General features: G+C 41.7%; 1 pseudogene; it reads left to right on the top strand.

Moving 5' to 3' along the window:
• Nucleotides 1-3,782: 3,782 nt before the first annotated feature.
• On the top strand, nt 3,783-3,900 carry LOC126263779 (5S ribosomal RNA; annotated as a pseudogene).
• The last annotated feature ends 8,431 nt before the right edge of the window (nt 3,901-12,331 follow it).

The raw sequence follows: 12,331 nt of genomic DNA on the forward strand, positions 1-12,331 counted from the left end.
ACACGCGACAGCCTCGACCGTACCTAGCAACATTCTAATGGATAATTATTCAAGTTGAGTAGGCGCCTCTCAGCCATTCTGCCAAGTCAATAACAATCTTAAACTTTGTATAGAAATTTCATTACCGAATCCTATCCTTAAGTGGTAACTTCACATTCCGAAAAGAACCCAGAAATAACGTGTTCAGTTCATAGCTAAAAGTGCCATTGTGATTTCTCAGAATTTTTGCAAAATAAATAATAATTTTCGTTAGTCTCATGTTTTTCTTACACTAACTAGCACTACTCCAGTACCCAAGTATCCCACTAGTTATGTAAGAAATTTTGTGAATTTTGTGTCATTTCCCTACAGCGGACGACTCCAGAAGATATTTATTGCTGAAAGCTTTCCAGGCATTTCTCTTTAGAACGTTAGGAGCGTCTGTCTGACTTCTGTAGCAGTGTGGGGGTGGAAATTGCATCTTGCAGGAGCCACAGGGTAAAGGGTACATCTCAGATTAATCCGTTGCGCAGAATGACAGAATAGCACCCACACGCTCACAGCATGTCACATCGTACACATACACTCTAAGACGAGAAACGACGCACCACGAAGGAATTACCCGAAATCGGTAGAAATGATGTACATGAACAGACAGACAAATTATTAAAATATCAGAAAAGTTGGATGATTTACTCAAGAGAAAGAGCTTGACAAATTGAGCAAGTCAATGTATTGGTCCAACTCTGGCTCTTATGCAAGCAGTTATTCACCCTGTACTGAGTGACAGGGTTGTTGGATGTCCTCGTGAGAGAGATTGTCCCAAATTCTGTCCAATTGGCGTATTAGTAGTCAAAATCCCGAGCTGGTTGGACGCCACTGGCCATAATGCTCCAAACTTTGTCAAATGGGGATCCGGCGACTTTGATGGCCAAGTTAGGGTGAGGTTCAAATGGTTCAAATGGCTCTGAGCACTATGCGACTTAACTTCTGAGGTCATCAGTCGCCTAGAACTTAGAACTAATTAAACCTAACTAACCTAAGGACATCACACACATCCATGCCCGAGGCAGGATTCGAACCTGCGACCGTAGCGGTCGCTCGGTTCCAGACTGTAGCGCCTAGAACCGCACGGCCACTTCGGCCGGCTAGTTAGGGTGAGGGTGGCTTGGGTTGGGTTGTTTTGGGGGAAGAGACCAAACAGCGAGGTCATCGGTCTTATTGGATTAGGGAAGGACGGGGAAGGAAGTTGGCCGTGCCCTTTCAAAGGAACCATCCCGGCATTTGCCTGAAGCGATTTTGGAAAATCACGGAAAACCTAAATCAAGATGGCCGGACGCGGGAAGTTAAGGTTTGACAAGCACAAAGACAAGCAGTACAAAAGCGTCGCGGGCGTCACCTTGCTGAAATGTGAGCTCAAGATGGCTTGCCACGAAGATCAACAAAACAGGCGTACCGCTGTGCGTTAAGGATGCCGCAGTTGCCTACCAAAGGAATGCTGCTCTGAAGTGAAACTTCTGGTTGATAGGCCGTATGGCGGGCGCCATTTCTGGCTGGTATCCAGCTGCTGTCCGGGACATCTCCAGGCACGTCTTCGATGGTCATCAGATGTACTCCAGTCACTGAGATTCCAGGCCGAAGACGTGTCCCGAGACAGCGGTGGGACACCAACCGCTATTCATCCCGATAAACGGACGTGGTGGTCTGGCGCGCAATTTCTTTTGATACCACGGCCTCTTTGGTTGACATGCGCGACATCCTTACAACGCAGCGGTTCGTCGACATTATTCTGCCAATCATTTTGTTGCCTTTCACGGCAAGCCATCGTAAGCTAACATTTCAGAAAGGTAATGTCTGCCCGTACACGGCGACATTTTATACTTGCTTGTCTTCTAGTTTGTCAGACGCTGTCTTGGCCAGCAAGTTCACCTTATCTCTCCCCAATTGAGAACTTTTGGAGCATTATGGTTCTAGGCGCTTCAGTTCGGAACCGCGCGACTGCTACGGTCGCAGGATCTAATCCTGGCTCGGGCATGGATGTGTGTGACGTCATTAGGTTAGTTAGGTTCAACTAGTTCTAAGTCTAGGGGACTGATGACCTCAGATGTTCAGTCCCATAGTGCTTAGAGCCATTTGAACCATTTTTGAGCATTATGGTTCAAATGGCTCTGAGCACTATGGGACTTAACATCTGAGGTCATCAGTCCCCTAGAACTTACAACTGCTTAAACCTAACTAACCTAATGACGTCACACACAACCATGCCCGAGGCAGGGTTCGAACTTGCGACCGTAGCAGTCGCGCGGTTCCGGACTGAAGCGCCTACAACCGCTCGGCCACAGCGGCCGGCGAGCATTATGGGCAGGGTCCTCCAACCACCTCGGGATTTTGACAATCTGACTCGCCAGTTTGACAGAATCTGGCACGATATCCTTCACCAGTACCCCCAGTACACGGAAGGCGTTCGATACAGTTCCACACTGTCACCTGATAAACAAAGTAAGAGCCTACGGAATATTAGACCAGCTGTGTGGCTGGATTGAAGAGTTTTTAGCAAACAGAACACAACATGTTGTTCTCAATGGAGAGACGTCTACAGACGTTAAAGTAATCTCTGGCGTGCCACAGGTGAGTGTTATGGGACCATTGCTTTTCACAATATATATAAATGACCTAGTAGATAGTGTCGAAAGTTCCATGCGGCTTTTCGCGGATGATGCTGTAGTATACAGAGAAGTTGCAGCATTAGAAAATTGTAGCGAAATGCAGGAAGATCTGCAGCGGATAGGCACTTGGTGCAGGGAGTGGCAACTGACCCTTAACATAGACAAATGTAATGTATTGCGAATACATAGAAAGAAGAATCCTTCATTATATGATAGCAGAACAAACACTGGTAGCAGTTACTTCTGTAAAGTATCTGGGAGTATGCGTACGGAACGATTTGAAATGGAAGTATCATATAAAATTAATTGTTGGTAAAGCAGGTGCCAGGTTGAGATTCATTGGGAGAGTCCTTAGAAAATGTAGTCCATCAACAAAGGAGCTGGCTTATAAAACACTCGTTCCACCTATACTTGAGTATTGCTCATCAGCGTGGGATCCGTACCAGGTCGGGCTGACAGAGGAGATAGAGAAGATCCAAAGAAGAGCGGCGCGTTTCGTCACAGGGTTATTTGGTAAGCGTGATGGCATTACGGATATGTTTAGCAAACGCAAGTGGCAGACTCTGCAAGAGAGGCGCTCTGCATCGCAGTGTAGCTTGCTGTCCAGGTTTCGAGAGGGTGCGTTTCTGGATGAGGTATCGAATATATTGCTTCCCCCTACTTATACCTCCCGAGGAGATCACGAATGTAAAACCAGATAGATTCGAGCGCGCACGGAGGCTTTCAGACAGTCGTTCTTCCCATACGCGACTGGAACAGGAAAGGGAGGTAATGACAGTGGCACGTAAAGTGCCCTCCGCCACACACCGTTGGGTGGCTTGCGGAGCATAAATGTAGACGTAGAATAACACTGTCAATCAATGCTAATTCAAATGACTGGTTGCGTAAGGGCTTACGTGGACCAGCGCGTTATTGACTTGCTCAGTTTGTCAACCTCTGTCTTCTGAATAAATCATCCAATCTGGAATAGAAGTCATTTGTTTGTCTGTGCAAGTACTTCATATCCACCGATTTCCGCCTCATTCGGATGGTTCCTTCGTGGTACGTCGTTTTTTGTTTTATCTTAGAGTGTATTTAGGTGTAATACTACGCAGCGATATGAAATGAGTGAGTTATGTCAAACAAATGTTATGTAGGGCCAGCGGCCTTGCCGCAGTGGCGACACCGGTTCCCGTCAGATCACCGAAGTTAAGCGCTGTCGGGCTGGACTAGCACTTGGATGGGTGACCATCCGGTGTGCCGAGCGCTGTTGGCAAAAGGGAGCACTCAGCCCTTGTGAGGCAAACTGAGGAGCGACTTGATTGTGAAGTAGTGGCTCCGGTCTCGGAAACTGACATACGGCCGGCAGAGCGGTGTGCTGACCACATGCCCCTCCATATCCGCATCCAGTGACGCCTATGGGATGAGGATGACACGGCGGCCGGTCGGTACCTTTGGGCCTTCATGGCCTGTTCGGAAGGAGTTTAGTTTTTAGTTTTAATGTTATGTAGGCAAATGGAAGACTTGGATTTGTTGGAAGCGTCGAGGGGGAAAAATGGTATACAAGACGGTAGTGCAACCAACTGCAGTGTATTTCCAGTATTTGGAGTCCTTGTCAACAAACATCGAACGAATTGAGGGATACAGGTAAAGAAACATTAATTTTGAACACAACAACTCTACTGCTATCAGTATTCATATGGGATTGAGAAAAGAAAATTCTGAGCCATATGTTTGGATCACTAATTTTGTGTACAAGTTAAAGTGGCAACTTAGGGAAACTTGAGAACAGACAACTGAAATTATCTGAAATTTGTTGCTACAGAGAAACGTAAAAATATGTCAAGGAACGTAAGGCGACTGATCAGTTTTTAGAGAGGGCTCAAAGCCCATAACCTGTTAAGAATAATGTAGTCGGAAAATAAATACATGCATATTACGTGGATGAAAACGTGCTTTGTTATAATATCACATTTACATCTTCAAATTTTAAATGAATGTAACAGAAAATGTAGACAAGCTGAAAGACTTTTTTTACTAACTTTATATTTATATTTTTGCTTTCCTACGCTCAATGTGAAGCAGTAGATATTTAGACCGAAAGTAGGAAAGAGGTTTAAGGAATCATGGGATAAACATGGGGGAAAGGGAATCATTGTCAATCAGTTGCGCCGTCTGGTATACCGCATCATAATCACGCATAATGTCCATACTAAGCGGTCCAGAGATAAGCTGAGAGGAGAAAGGAAGGGAAGGTTTAAATAATATTTTCGAATTCAATTTTATACTCGTAGCGTGTTAGCATGTCCAACCCTTTATGATGCATAAGGCGCATGTAGCAGAATGACGCATGAAAAGATCTTACACAAGCAGAAAATTATTTGCTTGGGTGCAAATTAGGCAGTAAATAACGTACCGGTAACGAAGCCTCATTAAATTTCCAGTCGACTCCCCTCTCCTTGTGCAGGAAATGCACTTGTTGTGTTCCAGATCTCGTCGCTGATTGACCGACGATAATATTCTCGAATTCATACCGCTATTACTGAGTTAATCAAGCTGTTCGGCAAACATGCCTCGGGAAATTATTTCCATGATTGCACAGCAATCGGAAAGGAGGGCCGTCTCAAGCTGTTGCAGGGTGAAATCTCACATAGACAGCAATCTGGTCGAAGGTTGAAATTTCTTTCGCCTGTTGCTCGTTCTTAGGAAACAACGATACAAACGTGTATGAGGACGAGCAGATATCAGATTGAATTCCTAATACTTATACTTTTTATCCATCTCGTTAAATAGGACACCACTTGAATAAAAAAGAAGCGGCAGCGTGAATTATTGTTTTGCAAAATCTGTATACAACTAAAAGAAATTAAATCATCTGCTTTCGACACAGATGAAAGACAGAGGGGGGGGGGGGGGGGGTACCTGTTAGTAAGAGGCCAATCCACGCAACCAAGCTATGCATTTCAAAATGGTTTAACAGCGTTTAGCTACAGAAAATTAAAAATCAGTGAAAATGACAAACGTTAAAGAAACAGAGACATATTGTATCCTTTGAGCAATTGTACATCTGTAATAAATAGATAACAGAACCCCTCCTTTGCTTACTCTTTGTACAGAGAACTGAATAAAAGACTAGTACGAGGCATTACATTGTTATTTGTAATAGGCATCACACAAGGTGCTATTTTGTCTAAAACTGACATGGTGAGACCGTGGCTGTGTACAATTAATGTAGGTTGATTCTTACAAAGAAGAAGACAGCAACTACCCACTATTAATGCTGAAAAAAATGGGTGTGCCATACTACATCAATATAATTTCCACTGTCACATTATTCATGTATCTCATGTATATATTTTTGCCCGTTTATGGCATAGTACTTACACAATACCATATAAGTAACATTCATACAGACTGGCCACCACATTTTTCCAATTTATTTGTAATTAACGCTCATTGAATATGGTATGCTCACAATGTAACGTTAATTCTTTGTAATGTAAATACTTGTAATGTTACCTTGATTCCTTTTTTTAAAAAAAAGATTTCACTGTCAATGCATATATGATAATACAAGAACTTCTTTGGCACTGCTTTACATCAAAATATAGATGCCTGCTTAGTCACACATTATAGCAACTATACTTGATTCAAAATTTCAGTGCGCCATATGATGATAATATAATTTTTACTGTCATATTATTCATTTTATCTCACCTCTATGTTGCTCCCTGTATATAGCACAGTATTTACATAATACCATGCAAGTAGCATCACACAAGATGGTTACTACATACGTAAACTTCATCTGTAATATTACATGCTCATAATGTAAGATTTATCTTTGTGTTTTAATTTTCATTATGTTATCTTTATTCTATAAAAACACTCATACTGTGAAATCAAAGCACTCTGCAAATTACAATATCTCTGAGAGAGAACATCTCTGGCACTGTTGTATTTGTAAAACTGCAATCTTTGTGTCAACTTCACATGCGGCAAATACTTTTTGGTTTGTGCGTGTGTGTGTGTGATGCTTTTCACAATATGGTGATGTGCAAATCATATAAGTGCTGCATATATTTTGCAACACTTGAAAAATATAATCCTGCAACTTCGCAACAAAATTGAGTGGAATTTTCGATTCAAGTACTATAACCACTTAACCTGAAATATTTATTTACTCTGTATTTCATCGTTTGGAGGTTAGTTATGTTCACATATGGCGCTTCTAACACTGTTTTGTACCGTAGGGCACCAACACACCAAGAATATTTCGCTACAGTGGAAGAACAAAAATCAAAAATTGACGATTATGTAAAATGCATCTTGTAAACAGCCGTCTGATGATGAACCTTTCAGTTCGAAACCGGTTACGGCGCTATTTACTTCAATAAATAGCACTATTAATAGTGGCTGGTTGCTGTCTTCTTCTTTGTAAGAATCAACCTACATTCATCACACAGGACATATCATAATTAATGGTACGAAGTGACGTAGTTGAAAGTACATAGTTAAGATAAGTTACTGAACACTTGGGTAAAATTGAAGTTGCTTTTACTCAACGAGAATACAGTCTTACCTTATTGCGTGAAAAGTACGTGGTACACTAATGGCGAAGCACCGGCACTAGCTCTCCGATGTACTTAACGATAAACAGTTCGAAACGGACCTATACGTTTGCCTTCTAGACCACATGATTCCTGTCCTTTCAGTGATTGTTCGTCTAGGATCACTTTAAAAGCGCCGTGCACTGTACTCCAGTCGACATGGTTGAAGAACTAGAGCGGAGAATTGTAAATACCTGTCAAAGATATGGAAATGATACGCTGTTCGAAATTCAATGCGGAGATGGGTACACTCGTAATACGGACGACATTTGGAACACCTCTTTTAATAGATAAGAGTGTACAGTAGCTGTAGCGTGTAACTAAAGATACAAACGTATTCCTTGTTCAGTAGAAACAACTGTACTTGTACTTAAGTATACAATACTACTTCTTAACCATTACCACTTTCAGAGAACGGAAAAGTTGCACGTCTCAATTAATTAATGGATATGAGAAACGCCTCATTACCAGTGCTGTCTTTATCGATCTATCCGCGGCTTAGGACACGATCTGCCATCGGCTCCTTATGAATAAAGTTTATGATATAACTAAAGACTTCACACTCATGTGCAATATTAGAAACCTTCTCCAGAACAGCAGATTTTTTGTGGAATTTCAGGGCAAGAAAAGTAGATGGAGAACTCAGAAAAATGGGCTAACACAAGGCAGCGTGCTCACATAGCTCCTCCTTAAATCAGACGTGAGGTAGCTGCGAGAAGGCCACAACAGCCTAGGCTGTTGCACTGATGACGTAGTGGTTTCTCCGTGTTTTCACAGTACATCGTTACCTGCAATTTTAACTGTCCAGAATCCGCTATTATTCAACATCTATACCAACGATCAACCTATCCCTGAAGGAATTAGAAGCTTTATTTATGCTGATGACAACGCTATCACTACTCAGGCTGACTGTTTTGAGACTGTAGAAGATACGTTATTAAAATCTTTGGAAGAATTCACTTTTTACTATCGCCGGGATTACTCGAAACCTAATCCTGCCATGACTTAGACCTGCGCTTTCCACCTGAAGAATAAACAGGCAAATAGATCCTTGAATATAAACTGGGGAGGCATCGTACTCGAACATAATCCTACTCCCAAATATCTTGGAGCAACTCTAGATCGCGCGCTACCATATAAAAAGCATTGGCTAAACACCAAACAGAAATTGGCAGCCAGAAATAACGTAGTGCGAAAATTGACAGGTACATCATGGAGTGCTAATCCATGCACTGTGCGCTCAAGCGCGCTTTCTCTATGTTATTCCACTGCAGAATATGCATGTTCGGTATGGTACAAGTCCAGTCATGCCAGGAACGTAGATATGTCTCTAAATGAGTCTTGCCGGATTATCCCGCGTTGCTTAAGACCTGCTCCTGTGGACAAACTCCATTATCTCGCTGGCATAGCTCCTCCTGAAATGAGACGTGAGGTAGCTGCGAGATATGAGAAAAGTAAGGCCAGAGCGAAGGAAGCCAATCCACTATATGGCCGTCAGCCCGCACACCCTAGGCTGAAATTAAGAAAGAGCTCCTTGACAACTACTGAGGCTGTCATCGAGAATCCACATGCGGCAAGGATCTCGCGATGGCGGCAGAAATGTCGGTATTTGGGAGAATGGATGGCTGCAAAAGAAGAACTTCACCCTGGACATTCGGAGAAGTGGTCAATATGGAGGTCTCTCAACAGATTGAGATCAAACACAACGAGATGCAAGACCAATCTGCAGTCTTCGGGTTTCTCTGTGGACTAGATTAGATTAGATTAGATTAATACTAGTTCCATGGATCATGAATACGATATTTCGTAATGATGTGGAACGAGTCGAATTTTCCAATACATGACATAATTAGGTTAATTTAACAACATACTTAAGTTAATATAACAACTTTATTTTATTGTGTTTTTTGTTTTTCTTTATTTTTTATTTTTATTTTTTTAATTTTTTAATTTTTTAATTTTAATTTTTTTAATATTTTTTTTCTTAATTTATATCTAAAAATTCCTCTGTGGAGTAGAAGGAGTTGTCATTCAGAAATTCTTTTAATTTCTTCTTAAATACTTGTTGGTTATCTGTCAGACTTTTGATACTATTTGGTAAGTGACCAAAGACTTAAGCGCCAGTATAATTCACCCCTTTCTGTGCCAAAGTTAGATTTAATCTTGAATAGTGAAGATCATCCTTTCTCCTAGTATTGTAGTTATGCACACTGCTATTACTTTTGAATTGGGTTTGGTTGTTAATAACAAATTTCATAAGAGAGTATATATACTGAGAAGCTACTGTGAATATCCCTAGATCCTTAAATAAATGTCTGCAGGATGATCTTGGGTGGACTCCAGCTATTATTCTGATTACACGCTTTTGTGCAATAAATACTTTATTCCTCAGTGATGAATTACCCCAAAATATGATGCCATATGAAAGCAATGAGTGAAAATAGGCGTAGTAAGCTGATTTACTAAGATGTTTATCACCAAAATTTGCAATGACCCTTATTGCATAAGTAGCTGAACTCAAACGTTTCAGCAGATCATCAATGTGTTTCTTCCAATTTAATCTCTCATCAATGGACACACCTAAAAATTTGCAATATTCTACCTTAGCTATATGCTTCTGATTAAGGTCTATATTTATTAATGGCGTCATACCATTCACTGTACGGAACTGTATGTACTGTGTCTTATCAAAATTCAGTGAGAGTCCGTTTACAAGGAACCACTTAGTAATTTTCTGAAAGACAGTATTGACAATTTCATCAGTTAATTCTTGTTTGTCAGGTGTGATTACTATACTTGTATCATCAGCAAAGAGAACTAACTTTGCCTCTTCATGAATATAGAATGGCAAGTCATTAATATATAATAAGAACAACAAAGGACCCAAGACTGACCCTTGTGGAACCCCATTCTTGATAGTTCCCCAGTTTGAGGAATGTGCTGATCTTTGCATGTTACGAGAACTACTTATTTCTACTTTCTGCACTCTTCCAGTTAGGTACGAATTAAACCATTTGTGCACTGTCCCACTCATGCCACAATACTTGAGCTTGTCTAGCAGAATTTCATGATTTACACAATCAAAAGCCTCTTACACAATCAAAAGCCTAGTTGTTTGCCAGTGTGGCGTTGAGCAGACTAACAGCCATTTCCTTCAGTGTTCCTCATCACCAACCACCAGCCACCTGCACCATGCAAGACCTTATGAGAGCCATACCAAATGCGCTTGAAGAGTTAAATAAATAAACCATTTTCCTAAGTAAGATGATAACAGACCAATATCTGTAACATCGCTTTGGTGCAGAATCGTTGAACATATTGTCAGTCCGAATATAATGAATTTTCTTGACACCTGGACGCTTATGTTCACGAATCAGCATGGTTTTAATGAGTGTCGCTCGTGCGAAACTCATCTCACCCTTTTCTCACATGATATACTGCGAACTGTGGATGGAAGACAGCAGACAGATACCATACTTCTAGATTTCCCAAAAGCATTTGATAAGGTGTCTCACTGCAGACGAAGGAACGAGCATATGGAACAGGTTCCCAGATATGTGAGTGGCTCGAAGACTTCTTATGTAACAGAATCCAGTATTTTCTCCTCGACGGCGAGTGTTCATCAGAGACAAGGGTATCGTCAGCAGTGCCCCAGGGAGGGGTGACGAGTCTGCTGTTAGCTTGCGTTCACATAAAAGATCTGGTGGACAGGGTGAGCAGCAGTCTGCGGTTGTTTGGTGATGATGCTGTGATGTACAGTAAGGAGTCGAAATTGAGTGACTTTAGGGGGATACAAGATGAGTTAGACAAAATTTCTAGTTAGTTTCGTAAATGGCAGCTAGCTGTAATTGAAAAAAAAATTGTGAGTTAATGGTGAAAAGTAAGAGAAACAAGCCGGCAATGTTCGGATGTATCATTAGCAGTGTCCTGCTTGATGTAGTCACGTAGTTTAGAAAGCGATGTGAAATGGATCGAGCGTGTGAGGATTGGGTTAGGGAAGGCGATTGGTCGACTTCCGTTTATTGGGAGAATTTTGGAATATGCGGTTCTTCTGTAAAGGAGACCACATGTAGAACGTTAGCGCGACCTATTCTTGCGTACTGCTCAAGCGTTTGTAATCCGTAGCAGGTCGGATTAAAGGAAGGCATCGAAGTAATTCAGAGGCGGGTTGCTAGATTTGTTACCGGTAGGTTCGAACAACAAGCAAGTGTTACGAGACGCTTCCCTGGAGGGCAGGCGATGTTCTTTTCGAGGAACACTACTGAAAAAATTTAGTGACCCAGCTCTTGAAGCTGACTGCAAGTCTGTTATATTGCCACAAACATACATTTCTCGTAAGGACTACGACGATAAGACACGAGAAATTAGAGCTCATACGGAGACATATAGACAGTCGTTTTTCCCTCACTCTATTGGCAAGTGGAACAGGAAACGGAATGACTACTAGTGGTACAGAGTACTCTCTGCGACGCACCATGTGAATTGCGAAGTATTTATGTAGATGTAGATGTTTACTAACAGCGAAGTCAGGACAGGTACGTAAAAACAGGTTCGCTTTTATCCCACGAAAGGTTGAGACAGTCTAGTACCTACCTGCACCTTTATTGCCCTTCTGTGAATTGCAAGGGAAACAGAGACTAAGCTAGCGATTCGTACGCGAGCTGTGTAAGAAGATAAGTGCAAGGATAGGTTGACAACGACTACGACGACCGCTAATTGACTCGTCCGTAGCTCTCCGCCAGCTAGCTAGTTCGTAGACAGGAATCCCTGTCTCAGGAATGCGGACAAAGAATGAGAAGATGACCAAGTCGGTCTGCATTCCAGGGCAATTAAACTTTATGAGAACCGGCATATTTATCGCGAACAGATCTGCGGTAGGCTGTTGCACTGATGACGTAGCGGTTTCTCCCTGTTTTCATTGTGCATCGTTACCTGCAATTTTAACTGTCCAGAATCCTATTAAATAATCCACTTAATGTTTACCAAGAATCTGCTCACTTTTCAAACATTTTATTAACATCGAACTTCATCTACATAAATGCATCATCAATCCATGGGGTAAGGTACTCTGTTATTTTCTCCTTTTCCTGTTGCACA

The sequence above is a fragment of the Schistocerca nitens genome, chromosome 6, assembly GCF_023898315.1.
Source record: "Schistocerca nitens isolate TAMUIC-IGC-003100 chromosome 6, iqSchNite1.1, whole genome shotgun sequence".
NCBI lineage: Eukaryota > Metazoa > Arthropoda > Insecta > Orthoptera > Acrididae > Schistocerca > Schistocerca nitens.